Here is a 21302-nt window from a genome sequence, read left to right as displayed (position 1 = left end):
GACAAAATCCAACATTGGATTGACAACAACTAACTATTCCCACTGTTTAAAAAATGTCAATTTAAAGACATCACATTCGATACATTAAACAGTCCATCACTGAGTTGTAGGAATATTGTCTCATGTCCTTCTGTTTTTTTTTTTTTGTAAAAGAATAAATGAACATTATTATTTAGATAATACATCTTCCTGACTGGGAAGGCATAAAGCCTTTCTTGGATTTTTGCAAACTAAAGTATTCAAGCTTCTTATCTATATAAGTTTCTTGAGACAGTGCCAAAAGATTCTCCTTTCAATCTCTAAATATTTGAATGTATATAACATATTTGGTTTTCCAATTCTAATATTTAGAAATGTTCAGCTAACCATTTCTGTATTTAGATAATTTCTCTACATCATTCCCAATGATCAGAATGTTATCAACATGAAGAATAAAAATCACAACAGAATCTTTGATTAAATCAAAGATATTTAAGATTTGATGACTTGTTAAAATCCAAAGGCGGATTTAAGAAGCCTTGCAAAAAACTTTGCTTTTGATCTTTTATTTTGAATCTTTCTAGTCGAGATCTTCAAACGGTTTTGTCATGTCAGCCATTCAAAAAAGACTATTTAGACACCCATTTTAATAAATCTCACAATCCATGCAAAAAGCAATGGATAACAGTATGTAAATCGATTTAAGCTTGATTACAGTAGAATTTATTTATTCGAGTAATAAATTTCTTCTTTCTGTTTATAGGCTTCGACTATTAACTTACTTTGAACAGTCTATACTTTCCTCTATTCTCCTCTTCATCTTGAATATCCTGTTGCAAACTAAAGTTTAATGAACTTTAGTTGGATGTTCAAGAATCCAGATGTCATAGGAATTCCAAATTCCATTTCTAGATTCATGGTGTTTCAACCATTGTTGTCAGTTGCAATCTTTCATTGCATACTAGTATGTGAATGAAACATAGTTAGATTGTGTTAGATACAACCAACTGAACTTTATGTTTGTAATGGAGTAGTTACTAACTAACGCTCACACTATAATAAAGCATTACAAAATTTGTGATATTATTTAGTTTTATCATTGTTAATTATCAGTAACTCTCTTACTTGACTTATAATCATTATTTCTAGTACAGGTTAACTAGAAATATAGTGATTATAATGATCATGATTCATTAAAGTAACATTTAAGAGATACAAACACTTTTGTAAACTCTTTATGATTATTAAATTATTTCAGTAAATGACTTTATGGAAAACTTTCAATTATTCACATAACTACTTGTGAATCCCAACTTTTAAGTCTTTGATGATGTACAATCAAACATGTACAGAGTATAATAAGTGTCAAAATTATAGAAATAATAAAAACGATAATGATCACTCATCATTTATTTAATCTTATCTAATATGATTATATTCCATTTCCAAAATACTAATGTTGCTTAGCATTCCAGTTGTATGTTAGTTGGGTTTGAATTCCAAGTTCACATGCAAATTACTTGATTTCCAAATTTGAGTTTAGAATTCCTTTTGATCAGATCAAACATGTCTTAAGTGACCTTACTTTGAATGTTCCATGAAAATTTCTATCTTGCATTCAACAAAGGTAAACATATCTTCAATAAATGTTAGTCAATATTGACTTAATATTCATTATCTGATTTAGCTTCGAACATTAAAAGGTTCAACATACATCTCCAAGTATTAGCTAAATGATTATGTGATTTTTGAGCCTTTATTAGAGAAATGTCTCTTTGGTTAACTTTAATTAATAGACTATATAAAGAGGGAGAGAACCAAAGAACGATTCTAATAAAAGATTGTCTTTTATTTATTTTATGTTTCCATTTAATTATGGATCAATCTCAAGGATAATTCACATATACGTTTCACTTAATTGTTGTTGGAATAATATATCTTATTTATTAAATCTATGATTTGCACAATAATGAATAATTCATAATTATCAATATACTCATTGATGAAGTAGGTAGAACAAATATATTTTAAAAATAACATCAGAATTTATTATTTAAAAGAAATATTAAATTTTCTCACTCATCAATAAAGGAATCTAAAATAAAATTTCTAGAAAGAATTCCATAATCAATTTGAAGAAATAGACTTAATAAAAAGTTGAAATTAAAAATTACATTCCATGCTAGTCATTCCTTGTTCTACCAACCTGCAATCATCTTCTTGTTTCTTTTCCGCATTTCTTTTTTTTCTTGAATAATGCGCTCCTGAAAGCAAGATAGAAAATATGGTTTGTGGCATACAAATTTGAATCAACTATTCAAATACATTAAAAAGAGATGAGTAAATCATATTTACCATTTCTTCTTGCAAACTTCTAAAGTGATCAATAGAGTCTCTTTTGATCTTTTCCCATATCTCGTATGTGGAATCAAGGTTTACATATGTTGATTTAATATCATCAGGCATAGTCTTCAGTATGCAGTGACGAGCCAGATAATCAAATCTCATCAAATCCGCATATTTTTTATGATCATCATTAGATAAAGTTGATGGCTCATTTGGAGGCACATCAATGATTGCATCATACACTTTTAGTTTACTCAGAACTACATGTATACCTCTGTACCAATTATAAAGATTGTTGAAGTCTAAATGAAAAATACTTAGGTAGCTGTCATAAGGATTCACTGGTTCTTTCACATTTTGAGTTCCTTGATTATGATTAAGAGAATTAACCATTGTTGCTGGAAATAAATAAATAAAATATAATTAATTAAAACATATAATAAATGTTAGATATTATTCAGAAAAGTAAACATGATGCATGAATGCAACATATAAAAAAACATAAAAAATAAATACTATTCCACAATAAATTAATTTGAAAATTAATGGACCAGCCTTGGGGTAGGTCTGACTAACTCCAAATTAATTTTGAGACAAATCTCAATTTCATAAGTAAAAACTTAAAAAATCCCTTTTTCTCTTTTGACTTATGAACTACCGTTATTTTTGTTAAGATGTACTAGTCGTGCTCGAAAGCCTAGATACACCTTTGGAGTGTAACCTATTATTTTTCGATTAATGACTTAACTCAAGGGTGTGCCTTAGGGTCAGTCAAACTTGAAATACATCATTAATTTTATTCTCATAAGAGAAGTCAACCTTGAGATAAAATAAACATATTCGAAAGCCTTTCCTTAGGGAGGTCGCAAATGAAGGCGACACGAGGCCATTCCTATGCCTCTCGGTGTTCAACAATTAATGGAGACCATGGGACTTATTGTCATAACTCCATCTCCCATTCACTATTTTGGAGAAGTATGTTTTTCACAAAATCAATATTTTTTAATTTAGTTGTAAAAGTAAATTTAATTATTCTTACCAAATGATATTCTAAAAATTACTAATCCAATTAAGTAAAAAATAAAATGAATAAATTGTGCCCTTAATTCTAATTTTAATTTTGCTTTAATTAAAAGAATACCATTTTTATTTTAATAAAATATTTTTCATTAAAATAATAAATTAAACAATTTTAATATACCATCTCAACTAGTTAAGACTAAATTTATTATTAAATGAGTTATCATATATAAACATATAATAAAATATAAGACGTTCCTAATAACATGTTTCTATACGAATGTAATGCATGCTAATTGCACATTGTGTGTATATGAATGGCATGTTATAATGCATGACAAAACATTAAACGTTTTAATCATATTCAAACATCTATAGTAAATCAACACGGGTTGGTAACTTTTGGGTATTTCTAGAAACAATTACAACACTTGCAAAATATACATGAAATTGTAACCTAGACTAGCTAAGGCCTGATGAAGAATGCCTTGATCTCGAGCCTTGAGATGTAGTCTTGTTTAGCCAATGCCACCCTTTTCCATATCCATTTTGAATTATAAAACTTTTAATTATTTTTAAAAAACCTTTTAAAATAATTAAACTTTGGGTATTAACACCCAAATAGTTTCTAAGGCCCAGTTTGAATTTGGGTTATTGAACTAAAAAAATAAATAAATAAATAAACGATTTCATTTTAATAAATTAAAATTAAAAATAATTGAAATTTTGGATATTTTAATTAAAACAATTTTAATTATGGAAGAGAATAATTAAAATATTTTTAATTAAGAAAAATAATCGAAACTATTTTAATTATAGAAATTACCAAATTAAAATCATTTTAATTCAATTTCAAATTTTTAATTAAATAAATAATTAAAAATATTATAGGTAACAACACATTAGGGTTTGCATGACACAAACCCTATGTGTGTCATCAAGAAGGGGTAGCGACAAGGGAGTCCAGCGGCAAGGAGGGAGCTTGGTCAGCCACAATGGTGGCGAGCACACGAGCGACGGTGGCGGGGCGAAGTCGTACGATCTGTACGGGCGTACAAACGGGGGGAGGGGCACCTCAGGGTGCATGCCACAGTGGTCAATAGTGGGGGTGATGTCGTCTCGATTTTCGTGCCAAAACTCCGTTGAATCTAATTACACCAATTTTATAATTTACATTTCAAAAAATAAAATTACAAAATTCCTATGCATAAAAAATGGCATACACTTTTCATCTAGAAATATTAAGAACAATTCCTAAACCAAAAATGACCATTACAAACAACCCTTAAGAATCTATCATCATCAATATAAACATTCATCCATTCAAATATATATCACATATAATTTAAAAATGTACATAATCCCACACAATAATTAACAATATGCAGGGATTAATGACTACTCTTGATACACATTGTTGGAAAAACATCCAGAGTACGCTGGAAAATTGCACGGTGGGCCCGTAGATAAACAAAATATTTTTTCCCAGCGCTCATATAAACAGTTTATACATTCAAGAATACTTGCAGGAACCATTCATATACAATATTATTAATCATGCAACACACACATATATATACACACACACCCATACATGTCTATGTTGGGGTTTTATGCCCCAATTAAAACTCAATTTCTTTGTAATCTCATTTTATTATCAATAAAATAATAGAAATCATATTTTGACTTAGTCAATCACTTTGCTCACATGTTTTATTTTCATGATTATTTGTTTAATATAAACTTCTATAAAATCCTGAGCATATAGCTAATCGTATTTAAAGTGATGTAATCATAGTGGAATATAAATATGATTATATGTTCATTCATAAGTTAGTCTTAAGATTAGTCAGCGCACATGATGTACCTTGACCTGCCAATCTATGATATGATCTACTTACATATTGCAGTGTTATGTTCTTTCTAGATCATTAGCAAAGTAGATAAGATCAGATGTATTTGTTACATCGGACTAGACCGATATTGTCAGTAGATAGGATAAGTAAACATACCGTTATTATCTATTCTAGTCATATCATATAGTTGACCATAGGGAAATTCAATCTCAATCATCAGTGGTTAGTATTCTAACTGATTGTATTATTTGAGTTCTTTGACTTGTTCGTTACCAGCTAACCCTACGGACTAGCCCATATTTACATCTTGGGAACTGGGTAGTATAATTGAGTGGGAGTGTTAATCAAAGATATGAACATCTATAGCTTCTGATGAAGAAGTAAAATGATGGTTTCCTTTTAGTTTGGTTCAAGGTGCTAAATGATATAGATCTCATTTGAGTAATTAATATTAGTTTACATTAATATCATTTACATGGAACTAAGTGTTTTAAGGATAAAATACAATGAGGGGTAAAACTGTATTTTAGTCCCATCTCATTGTAGACCGTTTATAGAGGATTGAGTGATAATTATGGTTATAAAAATGGATAACTAATAACTTATCTATATTGCTTATAGAGTGTTCTATAAATTCAAGAGTGCAATTCTGGGTCTTTAGTGGAGTCACAAGGAATTAATAAGTTAGTAAATTTATTTGTTAAATTTATGATAAATTATTGGAGCTTGATTTCATAGGCCCATAATCCCCCCACTATACCTTGGATAAAATCATCTAGATAGTCTCAATTAATTGATTTAATTATGAATTAGAATTATTAAAGTTGACCAGGTCAATTTTGGATAGTTTCACAGAGTTATAAAATTTTAGAGAAGAAAAGAGATTTTAGGTCAGATTTATTAATTAAGACAAATTGTTGTCTAAATTAATAAATAAGTTTAAATCAAAGTTCAAATTATAAATAATTGATTCCATAAGGATTTAAATAATTATTTAATTAATTAATCAAAAGAAAATAATACGGGCCTTGATTTTAAGTCCAATAGCTTATAATTAAATGGGAAATTTCACGGGTCTAAAGCCCATGATAATTTCGACCTAATGACTGATATTACCTATTATTTTATTGATGTTTTTTTAATTAAATAAATGACCTTGTTGACGCGGTTTTTCGCCAACAGTGTATTTAAGAAATAATAAGGTTGATTAGTGCTTAATAATAAATCGAAATATGAAATGAATTCACAAGAACACAAATCTTTTTACGTGGTTCAGTGGTTAAAACTAGCTAGTCCACGAGTCTATATTATTGTTGTTTCTCTCTCTATTTTGGCAGAGTTTCAGTATTACAGAATAATCGTCCATTTTCCTGTCCAACATTCTCAGTATTTATAGAGAAATTCCATGGACAAGTTTGGGAAGCTGCGTGAGTCCATCACGGATTTACATATTTATTACATATATTTCCAATTTATATTGGGATATGATTTGATCATAAAGTAAATGTTCTCCTAATATCTGGGACATTAAATATGACAGGATGGGCATAAATAATCGTATAAAAATACCCGAGTCTTGGGGGATCCGCGGGTACGCAATATATTAGAGACACCACGAGCTGGATATTTCTCTGAGCTCGTACTTCACAACCTTCATGTCTGCAGCTCAAGTTAAACCCAGGACACCTAACACCACACGTGCCCATGTGAAACTGAAAGTTCTTATGTGGATAATAAATAGATGTCATTTCCTTGGTTATTTCTTCGTATATTTATTTGCCAGCTGTACCCGAATTGGGTGGATGACTCGAGCTGAAATTAGGGTACAACATTTGCCCCCAAGCTCCTGCTCGTGTATGATGTCATCTTTTTTTACCTACACAGTAAGGGCTTTTAGCCTTCTGTTACACAAAACTATGCTTGCCCACTACTCGAGTACTTGACACGTGGTGTACTGCAATTGGCGTTTATTCAGGTTTTGAGGACTGCAGCAATTGTCTTGTCACCTTTTTGCCGTCGTTTTTTCTATTTAAACATGGCCTTTGGATCTTGTACTAACCAAATTGGATGACCCAAATTATTTTACGTAGTTTACGTATAAATAGGGTAGGCAATTTTCAGGTTTCACCACCTTTCATTTGAAAATTTTCCATATTTTCTCTCCTCTGTATTTTTGAATCCTTCTTCTTTCTCAGAAAAACCTAAAAACCATTTGTTGCACCCAGTTACACAGGAGTCTTCCAGGAACTTTCCCTTGCAAAGTCTACTTCTTTCTATCGAAGAACATACTGTAAGTACCTTGTCTTTTGGTTTTGAAGAAATTTTCCTTTTACTAGTTTTTTTTCACCATGGTCATCTGCATTTCACCGTAGTCAATACGAGGCTATTTCCCAAAAAAAATTCATGAATAGGCTTCAACTTAGATTCAATGAGTAGGTCCTCAAATATCTTTGGAACTATGACATTCATAAAATTGGGTAATTTCTGGGTAATCCATGGAGAATTTAGAAAATACCCATTCGGGATATAGAAGATGAAAAGTTTTATTAGGGTTCAAACCATGTTGCTTAGGGGTCACGCTTCTTGGGTGGTTTTGCACTAAACCACCTCCCAAGGAAAGCAGTGGCTTGACATTTTGACACACAGATCCCTAAATATCAGAGGTTTGTTTGGAAATCGAGGCGCGTAACTTAGGATAGCGCATGACATGACGCGATGGGGCCGAGGCTAACTCAGCTCGTACATCAAAAGTAAACCATTCCCCCATACTTCCGCGACGTAACCCTTTAATCCTCTTAGGTCACCTACTAATTAGGTCATTTTTTTCGTTTGGTGATCTGATGGCTCCCAAGAAGACCCCCCCCCTGAAGAACGCAACTAGCTCGTCCTCTTAGCGAAAGAAAATGGGGAAGGAGGTCACCTCTGAGTCTCCCATTCCCCACTTCGGTCCAGTGGTGGAAAAGGAGGTAGTGGTTGACCCCAACGCCTACTTCGAGGCAGAAAGAATCGTATCCAAGATTACGACCTAGGGGAGGGTGAACAAGATCATGATGAGCGACAACATCGAGGTAGGGACCGATGTTCTCATTGCCCGACTTGCTTTTGAAGGGGAACGGAGCTGCTCCCTTCTCCAGGAAGATTTCGTGGCCTATAGTTACGAACACTTGAAGGCGGGTGCCTTCCTTCCCTTGGACCAATACTTCGTGGATTTTCTTAATTTCATGAAGTTGGGTCCATTTCAGCTCCCCTTAAATTCTTATAGGCTTTTGGCGGGGCTGAAATACTTGTTTTTGAAGCATGAGTGGGAGGTCCCAACTCCGGCAGATATATTATATTTCTTCTGCCTCAAAACCATCCTAGAACAAAGAGGTCGAGGTGACGGGTTCTAGTATCTCACTAGATTCCCCAATTCTGCTCCCATCATCGAGCTCCCAAGCCACCCTAACGACTATAAAGACTTGTTCTTTATGTCGATCGGGTTCTGAAACTATGAACACAGATACTTCAACCGTCCTCGTAAGTTCTTTATTCTCTTACCTTAGCTCGTGAAATTTTATTATTTCCAAGATATCTCCCCTGTACATGTACTAACTAAGTTTATTTCTCGTACAACCATATTTGCGAGGATGGAAAAGTCCACGACCCTTGGGGGTCAGTACGAGAAATTGTCTGGGTTGCCCCCCAGTGAGAAGAACTATCGTCAGATCATGAATGACGTCATGATGCTGGCGTGCCAGTTGATTGGCGAAGGCCAGACGTTGGCCTTAAGGACCCAGGCTACCTTCCCGGGAATCCACGAGCTCCCATCCTCTCAAGAAGAGGCCTTGCCAGCCATCGAAGGCGAGGAAGAGGAAGAGGATGAGGTGTCTCTTGTGCGAAAGAGGCGGGTTCCTGAGGCTTTTCGGGAACCCGATTTAGAGCGAGTTGCGTCAGGGGTAGCAACCGGCCCCTCCGACCAAGGTAACCCATATCCCTATAGGGAACTAGATAGGGTTGTTGCTGATTTTAGGTTAGTTAGATTTAACCCAAATCAGCTCGTCCACCGTCATCCTCACAACCCAAACCGTAATATCACCCTGCTCCAGTGTGTAGACCACTTGGTGGTGTGTCATGACAAAAGTTACCCTAAGGGCACCATTGTTGTAGATAATACCTTCAATTTTAGGTCCGCCATCTTTGAGGAGTACGAAACCAACCGTAGGACATGGCCTTCTTTGCTCCAGGGCGGCTTTGCCCCTGGATTTAAGCAGTATGTAGATGAGCCTAGCCCCGAGGCAGAACCAGAACCTAAACCTCCTAGGATCCAAGAAATACTAATCGTAGACTCTCATTCTCCTCCAGTAGCCCCAAGGGCAGAGGTCATGATAATAGACTCCTCCCCCAACCCAGAGGGTAGGATCTTTATTTATTTTCTTTCTGTATGTTTTTTACTTTATTTGAGAACTAATCCCCTCTTGTTCTTTTCAGGCAAAGAAATGGAACAAACTGGAGCTCCTGACCTCCGTACTTCTTTCCAGGCCGGGAAAACCAGCTTGGGCCCTGTTGTGAAGAGGCCCAGATTTGCGAAGAAGGCCCCTCCAGCAGCGGGAAATGTCTCAAAATCCCTCACTGAGGGGAAAGGCACGAGCTCGACAGCTCCGGTGTCTTCCATTACTGAGAGGAGGATTCCTCCTCCTCATCCTCCACCTTGGTTCGCTCCTCCTCGGGATCAACTAATACAAGCTGATCCTCTAGCTCCTCCTGCCCCAGCTGCGACCGTCCGAATACCAGTAGATCCCTAGGATCTAGAGAAGATCCCCAAAGCCTTTCAGAGGATCCTTTACGAGACAGCGAGCCACATGGTGGGGCATGCCTATAACGCCAACTCGAGGGACTTGAGGACTATCGAGGAGCGGAGCCCGGAGAACCTCCTGGAGTTAGCCTTGGGGATGAACCTTATAGTAAGTTATCCTTCCTTGGTGACATCTTTCTTTTTATCACGTCAAAGGATATATCTAACTTGCCTTGTTATTTTGCAGTCTGCCCTAGCTCAATATCGCAGTATAGCCTGGGCTAGGGCTAGGGCTAGAAATGATGAGCTCCAAGAAGAAATAAACGCCTTTAAGACTGCCCTGGCAGCTTCCCAAGAAGGCGAGTAGGTCGACAAAGCTGCCTTCGCTCAAAAGAGCGAGTATGACGCCAAGTTTGCCCTCGCCTCATCCTAGGAAAGAGAGCATGCTGCAAAGATTGCCTTGGTTCCTCTCCAGGCTCAAACTGCACAACTCCAGGTTGAGGTTGATGAAGCCAAAGCAAAATTGCTCGAGGCCGAGGCTGCAGTCAAAGAAGAGAAGGCGACCCCATTGTCATCCATGGAAGATATGTTGTACCATTGCTGGGCCTTTAACCAGGATGGGAACTTTTCTTTCATGGCTTCCGCAGTGTGGGATCCATACTGTTGACGCGGTTCTTCGGCAACAGATAATTAAGAGAAGAAGAGAAAGAGATTAGTACTTAAAGGTAGAACCGTCACAGATATGAAATCTTTGTGGAAAGAACTAGGTGACTCCAGACACGTTTTTAAGTGGTTCGAAGGTTAAAATCCTTCTACTCCACTAGTCAATATTATTGATATTCTCTGGGTAATTGGTTTACAAAGTATATAGTTCTTAAAAGACTATTTTTCCAACCCCTATCAACTCCCAGGGTCTCCATATTTATAGGAGAAGGCACCTGGAAGTTGGTAGGGAGGTCATCTCATGACCTTACCATTTGTCATATCAAGTTTGTGATATTCATGATTAATTCCTAAACCTGACAAACAAGTGTGGTCTAATCAGTATGGAAGGAGATAATGGGCCGCACGGCCCAATTCATCCGTGGGTGTCTGAATACGCACGATCCTGCTGCGTGTCCGAGAAGTCAGGGGGATATCGGACACGTGATGGCAGGATTATGCACGTTTATCTTGCGTGTTGACTTCCCATAGGGTCAGAGCTTCCTGAGAAGCTCGTTACTGGAGCAATTCATAACCCGAGCTCATCCGTCCGTTGTCGCCGGATGTTATTCCCAGCTCCTGGTGCAACAAGTGCGAGCTAGAAAGGGCCCGTCCTGGAAATAGAGCCTCTGGCCTGTGGGAACCTCGGACTAAATCATGTTTAGTCCGAGGCTCGTCCTGCTAAACAGCCCGTGGGAAAACCAGGGCGTACATCTGTCCCCCAAGCTCCTGCTCGTGGTTCATGACGTCAGATATGGGAGACCACAGTAGGGGCTTTTAGACTTCTCCCACAACCCTTCGCATTCCATGCTTTTCGCAGGCGTCTGATACGTGGAACGCCGTGGGTGGCGACGGTACACTCTACGAGAACCGCATTAAATGGCCTAGCCTACTGTCCAGCAGTCGTTTCACATTTCGAGTGGAGGGTCTCCCAAGGGCCTTTTACACGTGATCCTTCCCGTGTATAAAAAGGGGTGGTCATTTTTGAGGAGTACGGGACCAACTTACGCACGTGGCCTACGCTCCAGAGGGGCATCTATGCTCCGGGGATTAGGCAGTACGTAGAAGAGTTCAGCCCCGATTCAGAACCGGACCTAGAACCTTCGCCAGTTCGCGAGATAATCGTCCTAGGCTCTTCCAGCTCGGGGGGTAGGGCTCCCTTAGTATTTGCTTTCTTATTTCCTTTGGACCTTTTGTCTTTATTTCTGCATGATTGCTAATAACCATGTTTTTTGTTCTTGGCAGAAGAGATGTCTCAGCCCGGGAATAGTCTGCGGGGCGTTGTGTTCGGTGGGAATCCCCCAGCAGAGCCGAGGTTAAAGAGGCTTCGCGAGTCCAAGAGCTCGGCCGGGGCCTCCACCAAATCCCCGGCTAAGGAGAAGGAGAATGCCCCGCCATCCAAGGTCGCGGGGGCGAACCTCCCTGTCGCCAGGACAGGGCTCATGCACCCGCCACCCCAACGATCTCCACTAGCCGCGCAGGACGGGGTAATAGAGGTCGGGAATCTGGCCGCGGCAGCCCCGGACGTGCGTATCCCGGTCGACCCCCGGGCTCTGGAGAAGATGCCCGAAGCATTCCGGGGTACGGTGTATGAGTCGGCTAGCTACGCCGTCAGACACTTCTACAATATCAGGGAGAAGGAGCTCCGGGCCATCGAAACAACGAGCCCGGTCCGAGTTATAGAGTCTGCGATGGACATGACCTTAACGGTAAAGTGCCCCCTTCTTTTAAGGCTTTAACACTCACACGCCGCCTTTTTCCTTCCAGTTTGTTAATTTATCATTCTTTTCTTGCAGGGCATTGCTGCCGCCTACAGAGGAATTGTTAGGACCAAGGCCCAGCTCGAGGGTTTGGAAGCTGATCACCAGACCGCCCTCCAGGAGTCTCAGGAGGCGAGAGACGCTCTGGCGGCCTCTAAAGCCGAGCTAGAGAAAATTCGCTCCGAGAACCAAGAGCTTAAACACTCCCTGGCCGCATCCGAGCTAGAGAAGATCCGCTCTGAGAACCAGGAGCTTAAAAACTCCCTGGCCGCATCGCGGACAGATCTTGAGGCGGCGAAGGCCGAAGCCCAGGCCTCCCAGGCCGCCCTGAAAGACGAGCGGGTCGTGCCGGAGCAGTCCTTACAAGACCTGTTCTATCACTGCTGGTCCCACAATCCGGACGCGGACTTTTCTTTCATGCCGCCGGACCTCTGGGCATTCTTGTTGCCGCAACTTCAAGCCCTCCTGAATAAGGAGGTTCCTCCATCGGAGACTGGAGAGGCCTCTGCCGCGGCGGAGCAGGATGAGACCGCGACCTCCAAAGGGCCAACTGATGGGGCTTAGGACACTTCTTGTTTAAGTATTTTGAACTCTTTCTATTGTAATTTTCTTTTTATGTGAGGCGTTTCCGCCTCGAGACAATTTGCTCAGCCAGTTTTACATATATATTTTTATGCATTTGGTCAGAATTCATCTCTTTATTTTTATGAACTTAGTTCGAGTTAACTTTATCCGTATTCCGGGCTCTTTAAAGAAGATCCGCGTTCAACAAATTTTAGTTCACCTCTAAGTTTTCTGACCTGGTTAAGACCAGAAACTTATTTTGAAAAAACTTAGTTCGCGTCAACTTTTATCCGTATCCCGGGCTCTTTAAAGAAGAACCGCGGTCAACAAATTTTTGTTAACTTCTAAGTTTTATGACCTGGTTAAGACCAGGAACTTATTTTGAAAAAACTTAGTTCGCGTCAACTTTTATCCGTATCCCGGGCTCTTTAAAGAAGAACCGCGGTCAACAAATTTTTGTTAACTTCTAAGTTTTATGACCTGGTTAAGACCAGGAACTTATTTTGAAAAAAACTTAGTTCGCGTCAACTTTTATCCGTATCCCGGGCTCTTTAAAGAAGAACCGCGGTCAACAAATTTTTGTTAACTTCTAAGTTTTATGACCTGGTTAAGACCAGGAACTTATTTTGAAAAAACTTAGTTCGCGTCAACTTTTATCCGTATCCCGGGCTCTTTAAAGAAGAACCACGGTCAACAAATTTTTGTTAACTTCTAAGTTTTATGACCTGGTTAAGACCAGGATAGGACTTAGTTTGTGATAACTCCTATCCGTAGATAAAAATTAACACCTAAGTCGTTAAGGAGACCTGGATATATCCAGGTACCATATGCCCCCCAAGTAACTGGGAAAGGGTCTTTCGTTGTTACTTTAAAATTACACTTGCAAATAACGAGAAACATTTGATTTTTATTTATACATGGAAGGTGACCTTCTAGGCCTTACAAATGGCTCATTGATAATATTTCTTTAGGTGGATAGCATTCCAAGTCCGCGGGACCGCCCCTCCACCAAGTCGAGCTAACTTATAAGTTCCCTCTTTGATGACTTCGATGACCTGGTATGGTCCTTCCCAGCTTGGTCCCAAAACCCCATCTTTGGGATCTTTCCCGGCCAGGAAAACTCTCCTCAAGACCAAATCGCCGACGCTAAAGGCACGTCTTCTGACCTTAGTGTTGAAGTAGCGAGTGATTTTCTGTTGATAACAGGCGAGCTGGAGTTGTGAATCCTCTCGCCTTTCATCCACTAAGTCTAAGGAGTGGCATAGGAGCTCGTGGTTCTCATCTTGGTCGTAGGACTGGACCCTGTGCGACAGGACCTTCACCTCCACGGGGAGGACTGCTTCACTTCCAAAGGTTAGGGAGAAAGGAGTGTGACCCGTGGGAGTCCGATGTGAGGGTCCTATAGGCCCACAGAACTTGGGGGAGCTGTTCTGGCCAGATCCCCTTTGCCTCATCTAACCTCTTCTTGAGGCATGCCTTCAGAGTTTTATTGACAGCCTCGACCTGGCCGTTCGCCTGGGGATAGGCCACGGACGAGAAGCTTTTCACAATTCCGTGCCTTTCGCAAAATTCGGTGAACAGGTCGCTGTCAAATTGAGTGCCATTGTCGGAGACGATCTTTTTGGGTAGGCCAAATCGACATATGATGCTTTTAACCACGAAGTCTAGCACCTTTTTCGATGTTATTGTCGCCAACGGCTCTGCTTCGGCCCATTTGGTGAAGTAGTCAATGGCTACCACGGCGTAACGGACCCCGCCTTTTCCGGTGGGCAGGGCGCCTATTAGATCTATCCCCCAAATGGCGAAGGGCCAGGGAGACGAAATCATTTTTAGCTCGGTCGGAGGAGCTCGTGCAACCGCGGCGAACCGCTGACACTTGTCGCACTTTTTTACATATGAGATCGAGTCTTTCGACAGAGTCGGCCAGTAATAACCCTGCCGAAGGATCTTCAAGGCCAGGCTTTGCCCCCCAGTGTGATCTCCGCAGAATCCGTCATGAACTTCTTGCAGGATGGCCTTCGCTTCACTTGGAAGAACGCACCGGAGGAGAGGTAAGGAATGCCCACGTCGGTACAACACCCCCTCGACTAGCGTATACCTCGGAGCTTGATAAAGGACTCGTCGTGCGTCGTTGCGCCCTTCGGGTAACTTGCCCTCGACGAGGTACTCAACAATGGGAGTCATCCAGGTCGGCCTGATGTCAATCATTTCAATATCTGCTCGATCTCCGTCTATGCTGGGTTTCTCCAAGAACTCAACTGGCACCAACCCCAGGGTTTCTGTCTCTCCCGAGGTGGCGAGCTTGGCGAGAGCATCTGCGTTGGCGTTCTGCTCCCGAGGTATCTGTTCGATCGACCCTTGCCCAAACGTAGACAGTTCGGATTTTACCTTAGCCAAATAGGAGGCCATCTTGGGACCCCGCGCCTGATACTCGCCTAGAACCTGATTCACCATGAGCTGGGAGTCGCTGAAGCATTGGACAGAGCTTGCCTTTAGCTCGCTGGCTATCCTAAGTCCAGCTAACAAGGCCTCGTACTCTGCCTCGTTGTTAGACGCCTTGAACCCGAACCTCAGCGCCGAGTGGAATCTATGCCCCTCTGGGGATATCAGAATGATGCCGGCCCCGGAGCTGTTCTCGTTAGATGAGCCATCAACGAAGATCTTCCACGATGAACTTGAGGAGGCGACCTGAGGTGAGTCTTCTGATGGGATCTCATGGAATCCCGCGCATTCTGCCACGAAGTCGGCCAAGGCTTGACTTTTTATGGTAGTTCGGGGAGTATAGAAAATCTCGAACTGACTGAGTTCGACCGCCCACTTTAGCAAGCGCCCCGAGGCTTCAGGCTTTTGCAAAACCTGCCTTAGAGGCTGATCGGTCATGACGTGTACAGAGTGGGACTGGAAGTATGGCCTGAGTTTTCACGAGGCCGTGATTAGGCAGAACGCCAGTTTTTCCATCAATGGGTACCTTGACTCAGCTCCGAGGAGTCTCTTGCTGATGTAATAAACCGGTTTCTGAGCCTGGTCCTCTTCTCGCACCAGAACAGCACTAGCTGCGTCCTCAGTGACGGCCATGTAGAGGAAAAGAGGCTCTCCTACCTTGGGCTTTGACAGCACAGGTGGCTCAGCCAGGTGCGTTTTTAGGTCGAGGAATGCGCTTTCACACTCTACTGTCCATTCGAACTTCTTGTTTCCTCGGAGCAGGTTGTAGAAGGGTAAACACTTGTCGGTCGATTTGGAAATGAACCGGTTCAGTGCTGCCACCCTTCCTGTGAGGCCTTGGACATCTTTCCACGACCTGGGGGAAGGAAGCTCGAGCAATGACCTGATCTTGTCGGGGTTTGCCTCGATTCCTCGGGTATTGACTATGAAACCCAAGAATTTCCCCGATGGGCACCGAAAGTGCACTTCTGAGGATTGAGCCTCATGCCATATTCTCGCAGTATGTTAAAGCATTCTTCCAGATCGGTGACGTGGTTGCTGGCAATCTTTGATTTGACAAGCATATCATCGACGTACACTTCCATGTTTTTCCCGATCTGATCCGCGAACATTCTATTTACCAGCCTTTGGTAGGTAGCCCCGGCATTCTTAAGACCGAACGGCATGACCTTATAGCAATAGACATTAGTCGGGGTCATGAAGCTGGTATGATCCTGGTCTGCTGGATTCATCGCGATCTGATTGTAGCCCGAGTACGCGTCCATGAAGGACATGAGCTCGTGCCCCGCCGTGGCATCCACCAGTTGATCGATCCTCGGCAATGGAAAGCAATCCTTGGGGCAGGCTTTATTCAAGTCGAAAAAGTCGATACAGGTCCGCCACTTCCCATTGGGCTTTGGAACTAACACGGGATTGGCAACCCAAATGGGAAATCTGGCTTCGCAGATAAAGCCACATTTTTTGAGCCGGGCCACTTCTTCTTCAAGGGCTTCGGCTCGGGTTGTCCCTAAACACCTCTGCTTTTGAGACTTGGCAGGGACGCTTTTGTCTAGGTGGAGCGTGTGCATGATTACGCTCGGACTGATCCCTATCATGTCCTCGTGCGACCATGCGAATACGTCCAGGTTCTTTTTCAGAAACGCAGTCAGTTCCGCCTTTCTTCTATCGCGGAGGTTGTTTCCGAGCTTGACCGTCCGTGATGGGTTTTGTTCATCGATGCCTACCTCCTCGAGATCTTCAATAGCTTGGAGCTCGGACCTATCCTCGCCTACTCGGGAGTCAATGTCCTCGCTTAGGGCGAGCTTTTCTTCTTCGGAAGCCCGAGGTTTTTCAATCTCAGGAGCCGCCTTGGGTCCCTGTGATTCCTCTTCATCCTGAATGGCCATCGTCACCTGCCCGGGTTTAGATTTTCCCTTCATGGAAATGCTGTAGCATTCCCTGGCAGCGAGCTGATCGCCCTTGATAGTGCAGACCCCTGTTGAAGTAGGGAACTTCATGGCGAGGTGCCGGACGGACGTGATAGTTTCGAAAGCAACGAGCGTAGGTCGGCCCAAAATTGCATTGTAGGCAGCGGAGCAGTCAATGACTACGAATTCGAGTATTTTGGACACTGTTCGGGACTCGTCTCCTAGGGTGATCACCAGCTCAATCGTTCCTATCGCTGCTGACCCTTCTCCTGAAAAACCATATAGCATCATCGAGGTTGCCTTCAGCTCGGAGACGGTCAGACCCATTTTTTCTAAGGTGGAACAGAATAGGAGGTTCACCGAGCTCCCATTGTCAACTAACACTCTCCTTACTCTCCGGTTGGCGAGCTGGACTGCTACGACCAAGGGATCGTTATGAGGGAATTGGACATGGCTCGCGTCTTCCTCCGTGAAAGTGATCGGTTGTTTCTCTAATCTTTTTTGTTTTGATTGACGCTGTTCCGGGACGAACTCCCCTCCATTGTGGGCCTTCAACTCATTTACGTACCTCTTCTGGGCGCCTCTGCTCGTGCCAGCCATGTGTGGTCCTCCAGAGATGGTGGAAATCTCTCCCTCGACCGCGGGGGGAAGGACGTCCTGATCTACACGAGGCCCAGGTTGACTGGCTGGGATCTCCGGAGCGGGTCGACTTGTCGGGACCCTGTTCCGCGAGTATTGCGCCAATGGACCTGCTCGGATGAGAGTCTCGATTTCATCTTTGAGGTGCCTGCAGTCGTCGGTATTGTGCCCGACGTCGTTATGAAAACGACAGAATTTGGAAGCGTCTCTCTTTCCCTTAGGGTGCTTTATTGGCTCCGGTCTTTTCCAGGGGACTCGAGTAGCGTTGGCCAGGAAAATATTCTCTCTGGTTTGGGTGAGCTCGGTATACGTTGTGAACACGGGCTTGAATTTATCCACGGACTTATTCTTCTTTTGACCGTGCTGGCTGTTTTCACCATTCCCTTTTCTTTTGCCGCCACCGGGCTGGTTACTCTGCGTGACGTCGGGAGTCGCTACTACGATCTCTGTTCCCGTCCCAGCAGGCTTCTCGAGGACCTGGCTGGTCCCCGCGGCTGAAGCTTCAGCTTCTTCCAAGTTTATCCACTCTTGGGCTCTGTTAAGGAATTCACTAACTGAGCTGACCCCCCTCCTTTGAATATCCTTCCACAGATCTCCGCCTACTAGGATCCCGGTCCTCATAGCCATGAGTTTGGAGCTGTCATCGGCGTCTCTGGCTCGAGCAGCGACATTTGCAAATCTGCTCAAGTAGGCTTTTAGCGTCTCTCCAGGTTGCTGTCTCACGTTAGCTAGGGAGTCGGCCTGGACCCTAGCGGCCTGAGAGGCGCGGAAAGCCCTTTTGAAGTCAGCCGAAAAGGTCTTCCAGGAGCTGATTGACTGCCTTTTACTTTGTTTGAACCACTGCCTGGCAGGTCCGGTTAGGGTGGAAGGAAAGATCAAGCAACGAAGCTCTGGCCCGATGTTATGAGCCATCATTAGGGTGTTGAACATCCCTAAGTGGTCAGATGGGTCGCCATCCCCGTTGAACTTTGACAAGTGAGGCATACGAAAGCCAGAAGGGTATGCCGTTGCTGCTATGTTGGGGGCGAAGAGCTCCATCTCATCCCCTGAATCATATTCGTCTTTTTATTTCTCCGACAGGAGCTTCTTCATCAGCTCCTCCATTTGAGTTAAGCGCTCTAGGGTTTTGTCATGAGATCCTGGGTTATTACGGGGCTGTTCAACAGCTCCGGACCCGTTGTACATATTAGGCGGGTTGTTGCCCCTCCTATCTGGAGATAGGTCATTTGGGGCATTCCCGCCATTACGTACTTCGGATCGGACCCCAACTGAGCGGGCCTGGCTACCATCCCTAACTCGATCCTCTCTGTGAGAGTTGAGGCGATCTTGAAGGTCGCCTCCCTGGGTAGTATGGTGACTTTGTGCTGAACTTAGTCGCTGTCGCAGGCCTCCTCCCGAAAGATCACTCCGTGTACTACTGGTCCAGTGACTCCTGTTGGACAGGCTCGAGGTGCGTCTTTGGCGGCTCCGACCTGATCCTTCCCCCGGCACCCTGCTGCGCCGGGAAGGCCCGGCCGATGGCGGGTCTCCCCTACTATTTCCGTAGGTCGGGATGTCTCGGACGGGCTGAGGAGACGGATATCTGATGGGAGAAGGAGGATGCCTGACCGGAGAGGCGATCCTAGTGCCGTCCGGACGGACTAAATTTGGTGGGGGCCCCTCGGCCCTGCCAGCTTGCTGGTTTCGCGCTGGGCGAGCTGGACGAGGAACTGGACGTTCTTCGGGGACGGGCTGACGTCTTCGGATCCCCTCGGCCCTCCTTTGGGAACTTCCTCGATCTCTTCTAGGCGTCCTCGAGGAAGGCTGAGAGCTAGGGGTTGATGTCCTAACCGAACGGCTGTACTGCTGCTGTTCGGTCTGAGGCATTTCCCTGAAGTTCGCCTCTTGATGGTGCGGTGAAGGGGTGGAGTTGGCTGCAGGGAGTCTACCCGAACGGCTACGCCTGGATCAATTACTCCGGCGAGACTTAGGAGCCTCGCCTTGCCTCTCTCCAACGTTACCGTTGGTTGTGAGAGGGGGTAGTCGACTCAGAATATCCTGGATTTGCTGACCAGCTGCTGCTAGCTGGCTCCTCAGCTGAGCATTCTCCATCTCCACCGCAGTGTAATAACATGGATTCGGATTAGGCGGCCGGGGCGCCGAACTACCCGTGTCGTCTTGGCCGGCCGGCTGCTTTCCTGGCCTCTGCTGGACTTCAGGAACTTGCTCATCAGGGAGGGCAACATGGCGGGCCTCCTGCCCATCATCCTGTTCTGTCTCGTTGCCATGTTTGGATCGAGTGGTCACCATAGTTGTATGTTTGTGGTAGTACTAATCGGACTTGCTCTCAATGAAAGCACCAAACTGTTGGCGCGGTTCTTCGGCAACAGATAATTAAGAGAAGAAGAGAAAGAGATTAGTACTTAAAGGTAGAACCGTCACAGATATGAAATCTTTGTGGAAAGAACTAGGTGACTCCAGACATGTTTTTAAGTGGTTCGAAGGTTAAAATCCTTCTACTCCACTAGTCAATATTATTGATATTCTCTGGGTAATTGGTTTACAAAGTATATAGTTCTTAAAAGACTATTTTTCCAACCCCTATCAACTCCCAGGGTCTCCATATTTATAGGAGAAGGCACCTGGAAGTTGGTAGGGAGGTCATCTCGTGACCTTACCATTTGTCATATCAAGTCTGTGATATTCATGATTAATTCCTAAACCTGACACACAAGTGTGGTCTAATCAGTATGGAAGGAGATAATGGGCCGCACGGCCCAATTCATCCGTGGGTGTCTGAATACGCACGTTCCTGCTGCGTGTCCGAGAAGTCAGGGGGATATCAGACACGTGATGGCAGGATTATGCACGTTTATCTTGCGTGTTGACTTCCCATAGGGTCAGAGCTTCCTGAGAAGCTCGTTACTGGAGCAATTCATAACCCGAGCTCATCCGTCCGTGGTCGCCGGATATTATTCCCAGCTCCTGGTGCAACAAGTGCGAGCTAGAAAGGGCCCGTCCTGGAAATAGAGCCTCTGGCCTGTGGGAACCTCGGACTAAATCATGTTTAGTCCGAGGCTCGTCCTGCTAAACAGCCCGTGGGAAAACCAGGGCGTACACATACCTTGACAAATTCAAGGCTCGGATCTTGCAGGAACCGTCAGAAACGGGGGATGCTTCTGCAGTGGGCGATTCGGAGGGCAAGGAGGTTACATCCTCAGAGCGACCTGGAGGAGCTCAGTGAAAATCTTTTTCCTTTCATTTTTGTTTTTTATATTTTTTTGTAAACAATTGCCTTTGGAAATTTAGAATAACAAGGCGATCGCTGAGCTCTGGT

The sequence above is a fragment of the Humulus lupulus genome, chromosome 3 (assembly GCF_963169125.1).
Source record: "Humulus lupulus chromosome 3, drHumLupu1.1, whole genome shotgun sequence".
Taxonomy (NCBI): Eukaryota; Viridiplantae; Streptophyta; class Magnoliopsida; order Rosales; family Cannabaceae; genus Humulus; species Humulus lupulus.
This window is presented reverse-complemented; position numbering follows the sequence as displayed.